General features: G+C 39.7%; 1 long non-coding RNA gene across 1 annotated transcript in view; it reads right to left on the reverse strand.

Moving 5' to 3' along the window:
• The window catches only part of LOC144282885 (uncharacterized), a 54,437-nt gene extending 45,210 nt beyond the window's left edge, over nt 1-9,227 (reverse strand). The window contains exons 1-2 of the long non-coding RNA XR_013351297.1: nt 9,127-9,227; nt 8,400-8,579 (exon numbers count right to left, since the gene is read on the reverse strand). This is a non-coding gene — a long non-coding RNA (uncharacterized LOC144282885). The remainder of the gene's footprint in view (nt 1-8,399; nt 8,580-9,126) is intronic.
• Nucleotides 9,228-9,702: the final 475 nt, after the last annotated feature.

Genomic DNA, 9,702 nt, shown 5'->3' on the forward strand with positions numbered 1-9,702 from the left:
GTCCATCCACATCGAAGCAAATGGTGGGTATTCATCATTTCTAATGGCTGAGTAATATTCCGTTGTATACAGAGACCACATCTTCTTTATCCATTCATCTTTCGATGGACACCGAGGCTCCTTCCACAGTTTGGCTACTGTAGACATTACTGCTAGAAACATCGGGGTGCAGATGTCCCGGCGTTTCACTGCATCTGTATCTTTGGGGTAAATCCCCAGCAGTGCAATTGCTGGGTCGTAGGGCAGGTCTATTTATAACTCTTTGAGGAACCTCCACACAGTTTTCCAGAGTGGCTGCACCAGTTCACATTCCCACCAACAGTGCAAGAGGGTTCCCGTTTCTCCACATCCTCTCCAACATTTGTTGCTTCCTTTCTTTTGTTTGGTTTTTACTGACATTCAAAAAACGAAAAACTTCTAGCTCATAACTTTGTTGCATTTCTAAGTCCTTTCTTTTTTTTTTATTGGTGTTCAATTTGCCAACATATAGTATAACACCCAGGGCTCATCCCATCAAGTGCCCCCCCTCAGTGCCCGTCACCCAGTCACCCCCACCCCCCACCCACCTCCCTTTCTGCCTCCCCTTGTTCGTTTCCAAGAGTTAGGAGTATGAGTCACTCCTTACAGGGAGTCTTCCATGATTCTCAGACTATATTCATTTCTCTTCCTCCAAGGGATTGATGAGATGCAAGCCTAATGCTTTTAGTACATTTATCTCATTTTACTATAATTTTAATCTTACTAAAGTGGGTTCGTATAGTTAGAAATCTTTATCCCCCAAATCTAGCAATTATACTTAAGTATAATAAATGTTGAATCAATATTAGTTGAATTGAACTGAAATATGAAAAGGTCAATTTTTATTATCATTCCAATCTTGAACTGGCTGAAATGAAAAAAGGATCATCTCTGACTTTACCAGATAACAACCAGATTTTTTTTTAATTTCTGGAAGACTGTGTTGCCATTCCAAGAGCATAATTCAGGTAGATGAGACATACTTAAGGCTAATTTAGAGAAAAGAAGACTAATCTCTCTAGGAAATTTACAAGGAAATAATCTGCTCACTTGAGTGGCCATCACCCTCCCAATTCTACAGCAAACCATGGATATAGGAAATCCTTCTGAAAATTGTTTTAATGAAACTACAAGCAAATACAAGCTGAAAACTCTCTTTTGACTTCCATATTACATAAAGAAAATCACTACTTGTTCTATTAGAATGTTTACTTACTCAATTTTTTAAAGTATTTACATTTCTTCTGTCCTAAACATTCTCAGGTCTTTTGGCACATTATCTATCCATTTCAATTATGCTGAATTCTTTCAATCTGGCCTTGGTTATACAACTCAGGTCTTTCATCACCAGTCCCTCTCCGTGAGAGTGGGTAATTTTAAATAATCTTATTATAGAAAAGAATAGATTGAGTGGTTTGAATTACAATTTCCCAACAGATTTCTAGTTCAAATAAAACTGTCTTTGATTTTAATGTGGTTCTTTTTGTGCAATGGCAGGAAATAAAAAGGGACACATTTTTTGAGCTAAATATGGTAGGTACAAACCCACAACATTTTGGAGAGACACTAGGGCAAACCTATTTATTCTTCAGATCAAAAGACTAAAGTTAAAGCAGTGAACTAATTAGTCCAAGGTCGCATACCTAGTGAACAGCAGAAATATGACTTGATCTTAAGATGTTATTATTTTACTTTAAAGAAGCAACTCTAATTGACCAAGCTCTTAAGACAGTTTTTCCTAAGCTCAGAAAATCTTGATTCAAATTCTGACTTTTCTGGGATTGGGTATTATGGGAACTTTGGCTAACTCAGTTTCTCATCTACTAAATGTGGTTTTCAAACCCATTTCAAAAAGCAGAGTAAATTCTCAATAAATATTTCCTGGTTCTGCTACTGGGCCTTATAAGAGTAGCTTTGCCAAAATAAAATTTTGAAATTTCTTTTAAAACATCTTACGTTCAAAGACAACAAGAGAGATGTATAATGTTCAAGTCACCAGATAAACTTTCTACGATGCAAACCAGTGAACCTCAAAACTCATTGGCTCTTGGTTGCAATATGATCCAAATTTTCCTCATGAGGAATCAAATCTTGAGGTTCTCCCAAGTGCAACATCGATATTTAGCTACATACGTACTGTCAAGCTGTGAAATCATTTGCTCATCAGCCAGAGCAACTCCGAACAATGGGAATTGTTATTTGCAAGATGTTCTTAAAACTCAGAGTCAAGCTGTTCTTTGTATCTGTCTAGAAGGTTCATAGAAATGCTACTTTCTTAAAGTAAGTCCAAAAATCTGTTGATGATTTTTATTGATTTAGTGCATGAGCTTGTGGCTTGAGGCACTTCGTCAAACACTGACCCCATCCTTGGATGCTTTTCACAATCCCATTGCTCTTGAGCCAACAACAATTGCCTGATTGGTTGCTGGCTACAGCAATGGGGGAAGTCTACTCACTTACTATATCAGGCAGAAAGAACCTGCTTCTGTTTTCTAGTATTCTATTTGAGAATTCTAGGCCAATTGTGCTCTTCTGCTGGAGAAGCAGTCCATTATTTGATGTTATGACACTCTAAATAGAACATAACCTGGAGTCCTCTGGGAGAGTTAGGGAAGGGGGTTTGTTTTGAGAAACAGAGAGGGAGAACACAGTCCCTTCTTGTTCAATTAAATTTCAAAGGTCTATAGTTTACTAAGACTTAGTCATTAACATTTTTTTGAGATATAAGGTATATACATCAATGTGAACAAATCTGAAGAACACACCTTGATGGTTTTATGTATGTCTCCACCTGTGTAATCACTTTTCAGCTGAAGCAAAAGACTTCCAGGATCCAAGGTCTCTCCTCCTACCTAGTCAAACACTTTCCCCCTCCCCCCACCTCATGCATATACCTAGGTAACCACCTTTTGGCTCCTACTGACATCAATTATATCGCCTATTCTTGAAGCATCTATAAGTGGAGTCATACAGGATGCATTTGGTGCACCTGGCTTATTTTGCTCAGCATTATGATTGAGAAAGTACCCACCTTATTATTGTACATTACAGTAGTTTATTTATATGGATATGTAGTATCAATATAGTATACAGGTACACTATAATTTATTTATCCTTGCACCTATTTACTTGGATTGTTTCCATTTAAGGGCGATTACACAAGAAAGCTGCTGCAAACATTTTTTTTTTTCCATGTCTTTGGTTGACCTCTGCATTCCTGTGTCTCAGGGAAATGCCTAGGGACAGAATTGCTGAGTCACAGAGTAAGTTCATACTAAATGTTAAGAGATGCTGATAAACAAGTGTTGGAAGATGGTTGGACGGATACATACTTCCACCATAATCTGTAATTATGGTGGAATATACGTGTAATTATAACCAATGTATACTTCCACCATAAATATGTGAGGGTTACAGCCGTTCTACATCTCCCACCACACCTGGAATTATCAGCCTTTTAAATTAACCCATTAACTCTCCTTTCAGTTCTATTTATGTGGCAAGAGGAAGTCCAGCAATGTGTTTAACAGTGTAGCCTCTTGCAGGCAGTTGATTGAATTTAAATCCTGTGTTATTTGCCACCTCTGTGACTTCGGCTAAATTATTCAACCTCATTGTAGCTCAGTTTTCTTAACTGCAAAATGAGGCTAATGGGTATACTTCCTATACAGGGTGGTTATGAGGACTAAGCGAGTGTTGTGTAGTTCTTAGAGCAGCATATAGCAAGTACCCTAAGTGTTAGGTCTTTTGGTGTGTGTTTGTTTTCAAGTAATATATTCACCTTTCAAAATTCAAAACATAATGCATATTTGTTAACTTTTAAAAACAATCAAAATAGATTTATGAGGTACTGTGCTGCATGTTGTACATGGAGAAGGGACAGGTGGGGACAGAAAGCTGAAGAGGCAGCAGGAACAGCATGAGGAGCCTTGTTAGGCTAGGGAGTTCAGTCTTCCCCGAGAAGGTCATTGGGACACATTAATGCAAGCCAAGGAGTGTCATTATCATACTTGGGTGATGAGATAGAAATGGGAGGGGAGAGAGTATTAGCTGCCTCTTGCAGGTATTGCCATAGGTACTAGGCACTATGCTAAACATTTTACAAATGTTTTCCCAATGAACCCCGAACCTGATAGAACTTCACCATCCTCATTTTACGTTATGAGTAGATTGAGGCTCAGGAAGATAGGTAACTTCCCCAAGGTCACAGAGTGAATAAGTGGTTGTGCTCGGGTGTCAGCCCAGTGTGCCTGACCCCTGGATTGAGGTCCTGACCAGGTCCAAGCATCAAGCTATGCATGCTACAAATAAGATCTCCAGTTCTCTTTGCAACACTGTAGGGGAAGTACCATCCTCACTTCACAGTTGAGACCACTAAGACTCTGACTGTAAAATACCATCCCCAGGGTCACGTGCTGGGGTGGCACGTGCTGGTGTTCAAAACTGTGTCTGCCATGCCTTTCCCTCTGAGATCTCACTCTCTGGTGTGGGAGCTCATAGCAAACCAACCTGAGAGATATTGTTGCTGCCTTAGTCTAAATCAGAGGCTGGCCACTTCTTCTGTAAAGGGCCAGATAATGAATATTTGAGGTTTCTCAGGCCACATGGTCTTTGTACAGCAACTCAAGTCAACTGGTGTAGCTAGAAATATGTACAGAAATGGGCATACATGGCTATGTTCCAGTAAATCTCTATTTATAAAAATAGGCATGGCCTAGATTTGGCCTGTGGGTGGTACTTATTGACTCCTGGTATGAAACAGCTAAAGAACAAATTCACCCTTCTCTGACCAGTTATAACTGGTAAAAAAAAATTTCAATTTATATGTCATCAATTAACTAACATAACTTATGTAACCATCCCATTGTACTTGGAATATTTAGGGTTTTAATCTTTTGTTTTGTTTTGATTTTTCCTACATAGAGATTGCTGCTCCAAATCCTTTGCTTTCACAGTTTTGTTTGTTTGTTTGTTTGTTTTCCTTTAGAAGTTTGTCTTTGGGATGAATTCCCAGTAGTGGGATTACTGGTCAAAAGATATGGATGTTTTTAAAGGTATCTATAAAATTATATTTTCACTTAAGGCATATTAAATGAATCTCCTCGTTCCTTCTATTCTTTCCACACCACCTCACATATTGTTATTTATTATTATTTAGCCTCAAAAATTTTCCCCCAATGTTTTGAATACAGAACCAATAGAATACTAACTTCCATAAGCAAAATCTCAGCAGATGAATGAGTGGAAAATATATGCAAGAGAAGAAAATGTTTGAGGGCAAGTGGTAGAAATTTGGCACAAATGCTTCCAACTTCTCCACTTGCCCTTTCTCTGTCTTAAACACAGAACATTTTGTTTCCCAGGATTTATCTGATTCTCCTTAAAAGTGTTGAAATCAATTCATGTCTGCACCAAGGCTGCCAGTGTCTAAATGATTGTGGAATCTGCCTTTGGATGAACAAATTTAAACCCAAAGGGAACTACTTCAGTTTCTTTGATTTTTGTGACTTTTGAGGGTAGGAAGTGGGATGGAAGAAAAGTGTTTTCCAAGAAATAAATATTTCATAACAGGTTTCAAGTAATGACAAAAAAAAGTTATATACTATCAAAGAAAAATATATCAAAATGATGGATGACGAGCTTGTGCCTTCCATCAGAGAACTATCTTCCAAATGGGGGCCTCTTCTCTCCACTTCAGCAAGTTTCTCCCCCTATGACACTATTATACTAACTTCTTAGCTGTTCTCTTTGCCTCCAGGTGTTCCTAATCTAATGATTCCCCCAAATCTACCCAGACTTGTCTGCTAAAAATCCCACCTGATGAGGGTGTTCCTCTGCTTGATAACTCTTCCAGCTCCACAGTGTCTATAAGATACCAGGGCCCCTACAATCCAGTCCCCACCCATATTTTCTGGCACATCTCCCACCCTCTTCAGTCCCCTTGACAACTTCACAGAAACGCTCACCCACTCTTTAATATGTGCTGCTCTTTCACTGACAAGCATATATACACAGTGTATCACTTCCAAAGCACTTTGCCAAGGAGTTGCATAAAGTCCTGGATGACTTGTGTCTTTTTATTTTTGTTGTTTTTTAAATAGGTATTTATTTATTTGAGACAGAGAGCATGAGCAAGGGGAGGGGCAGAGGAAGAGAGAGAGAGAGAGAGAGAGAAGTAGACTTCCCACTGAACATGGAGACAGACTCCAGCCTTGATCCCATGAAGCTAAGATCATGGCTTGAGCCAAAACCAAGAGTTAGATGCTTAACCAGTTGAGCCACCCAGGCCCCTCCCTGAGTGACTTGTTAAAAACACAAGCTCCTAGACAAACTCCAGATCACTGGGATCAGAATCCCAAGGTTAGGAATTACAATTTTTTTTTTTTTTTTTTGTAACAAGTTCTCCAGTTGCTCATTTGGTTTGGGAACCACTGCATATACTGACCCCTGTTTTTGCAATACCACTTTCTCACTCCTAGTAAATTATACCTCATTCTTTAAGATCTACTTAGACTTTTGCCTCCTTTGGGAAGACTCTCCTACTACCCCAAACACAGAATCGATACTTCCTTACCCTTTCCTCTTAGAGCACTCTCCCAAAATTTATTGTCCCAATTATTGAGCATTGCCTTTTCTCCCTCTATGAGAAAATGCCCTCTGTGTCAATAACAAGTGTTCAAGAAGGATAACAGAAGGTGGGATGAATTATGCTGGGGAGTTACCACATAACCATCTCTGGTCTAGGCATTATGGAGAAATACCACAAGCTTAAGGGTGAGGCAGACCTTACCCTTACAGAACTTGCAAGTTCCTTAGAAAAGCAATTCTCCATTCTCCTTCTGGGGTGCCTTGCTGGTCCTTTGGCCACTTAGCCATGTCAGGTAACTCTTTGTGAAGCCTACATTTCTCAAGAACAAGCATCTTCTTCATCTTTATATGCTGATTCTTCTGACTTTGGTGTAGTTTAAAATCTCTGGAATCTGAGATGTTGACCTCAGTATAATACAGTGGTTAAGACCATGAACTTCTGGACCACCCGGGTGGCTCAGCGGTTTAGCGCCACCTTCAGTACAGGGCCTGATCCTGGAGACCTGGGATCGAGTCCCACATCGGGCTCCCTGCATGGAGCCTGCTTCTCCCTCTGCCTATGTCTCTGCCTCATTCTCTCTCTCTCTCTCTCTCTCTCTCCCTCCCCCTCATGAATAAATGAATAAAATCTTTAGAAAAAAAAAAAAGACCATGAACTTCAAAGTTAGGGCTTGGGTTTGAATTCCAGCCATGGGACATGTGATCTTGAGCTAATTACTTAACTTACTATGCCTCAGTTTTCTCTTTAGCAAATGGGAATAATAATACTTACCAAGTTCTTCTTGGAATTAAATAAATAGGTATTTGCATACCTCTTATCATATAGTAAGTAATGAGTAAATTTGGCTCTTATTAATATTATGGGTAGTATTCTCTTCCTAAGGGGCTCCCCAAGTCATCTTTGAGGTGCTCATCTGACTCCTGAATCCTGATATGTTGCCTGGTATTCCAATGTCCATACACAGCTGCTCTATCCACCCACAGGCATCTGTCCTATTCCAAAATATAGGACCCTAGCAAGATCCCAACACCATCTCTTCCCCACCTCTTCTGCCCTAGGCAGCCTCTTGAGTACCATTTAGTCTTGCTGAGGTAGGATAACAGTGCTTTGTATACAGCATTGTGAAAACATAAGATATTGCTGTTATTTCTCTCCTTGACTGGGTTTTAAATTCTTTGTTGGCAGAGATCATGCTGTCACAAACCCATAGCTTATTCCTCTTGATTGAGGAACCTCACAAACAATGGACAATAAAGTGGGTTGAGAAAAAGAGTGAATGAAATCTGCTCTGAACAGCGTATTTTCTGGTATGGTGTGGATCGCACTGGGAAAACAAGAACTAACTTGGGATGAAGACTTAAATGTTGCCTCTTGGTTTACTGAGGAATCCCTATCCCATTTCTCTCCAGTGACCCGAAGCTGCCTCTAAATTAACTTTCTCAGAACACACATAATTCACTCTCTGTCCAATTTAAGGTTTGCAACTTTCTCGTACTGTGGTTTGAGAAGTGTTTTAAAATTTATGGGAGGCAAGTTATTTAACCTTGCCATGAAAAAAATTATTCCATCTAAAACAAATGGAAGTAAAATACAAACTTTTTTTTAAAACCAAGGTCAAAAATGCAATATTCATAATCAGCACTAGCCAGAACCTTAGCTGCAAGATTAAAAAAGAATAAGTGACCCATGGTGCTTCTAAGGAATGCCCTACCTCTCTGAACATGCATAAGAGTTGAGAGCATTTCTCATCTGGGAGTTGATTCATTTCTCATTGTTAGTGTTGTGTTCGCACCTGTCTTAACTGTGTTTTGGTCAGTTCAGGCTTCAGATGCAAATTGTAGAGTGGGAGCTTAAACACCAGAAGTGATTTCTCATGTTCTGGAAATGTGCAGTCTGAGATCAAGGTGCCAGCATGGTTAGGCTCTGGTGAGGACTCCCTCCCAGGTTGCAGATGGCCATCTTGTATCCTCACCTAGTAGGAAGAGGAAATAAAACTCTGTAGGATCCCTTTTATAAGGAGACTAATCCCATTTCTGAAGACTTCACACTCATGACCTAATCACCTCCCAAAGGTCCTGCATCTTAATACTGTCAGTCTGGAGATGAGAGTTTCCACATATGAATTTTGAGGACATAAACATACAGCCCACTGCAAGTCTACTTGCGTTTTGTAAACTCAGTAAGGTAAGAAAACTTGTCTCGTTTACATTATCTTCTAGGGATTGATTAGCACAGTATCTTTCACCTTAGGTATTATCAATAAATATTTGTTTCACGGAATACCATGGAAAAGGCAAACTAGCTTTGGTTTTATATCTTTAACATGGATACAATGATTATTATTCATATACTTTGGGGAGAATATGAATGAGTAATTGTATGTGGAAGGGATTTCTTCCGTCCCTCCTTCCCTCCCTTCCTTTCTTACTTTCCTCTGTTCCTTCCTCCCTTCCTTCTTTCCTTCCTCCCTACCCCTCTTCCTCCCTCTTCCCTTCCTTCCATCTTTCTCTCTCCTTTACTTTCTGCTTTCACTTCTTTCTTCTCTTCCTTTTATTCCTCTTCCCTCTGAAAAACATTGGCCAAAGACCCAGTGGAAGGAATAGAAGCCCCATGGCACCTGGTAAAGAAAGGAGGTAAGTCAGGTTTGGAGAAAGGTGAACTGCAGCTTTGGTTTGCTGTAATGCAGCTGGCCCATGAGGCCAGCAGCAAAGATAGCATTGAGGGTTGATTCAACGTAAGCATAAAATGAGTCAGATAGAGGCCCTTGAGGGACCCCTGGGTGGTTTAGTAGGTTAAGCATCTGACTCTTGATTTCAACTCAGGTCATGATCTCAGGGTTGTGAGATTGAGTTCCTTGTTCAGTGTGGAGTCTGCTTGAGATATTCTCTCTCCCTCTGCTTCTGCCCCTCCCCACCATGTGCACTCTCTCTCTCTTTCTAAAATAAATAAATAAATAAATTGGAAGGCAGGAAGGAGGGAAAGTGGGAAGAAAGAAAGAAAGAAAGAAAGAAAGAAACAAACAAAGAAGAAGAAAGAAAGAAAGAAAGAAAGAAAGAAAGAAAGAAAGAAAGAAAGAAAGAAAAAGAAGCCCTTGA

Source organism: Canis aureus, chromosome 14 (genome assembly GCF_053574225.1).
Source record: "Canis aureus isolate CA01 chromosome 14, VMU_Caureus_v.1.0, whole genome shotgun sequence".
Taxonomy (NCBI): Eukaryota; Metazoa; Chordata; class Mammalia; order Carnivora; family Canidae; genus Canis; species Canis aureus.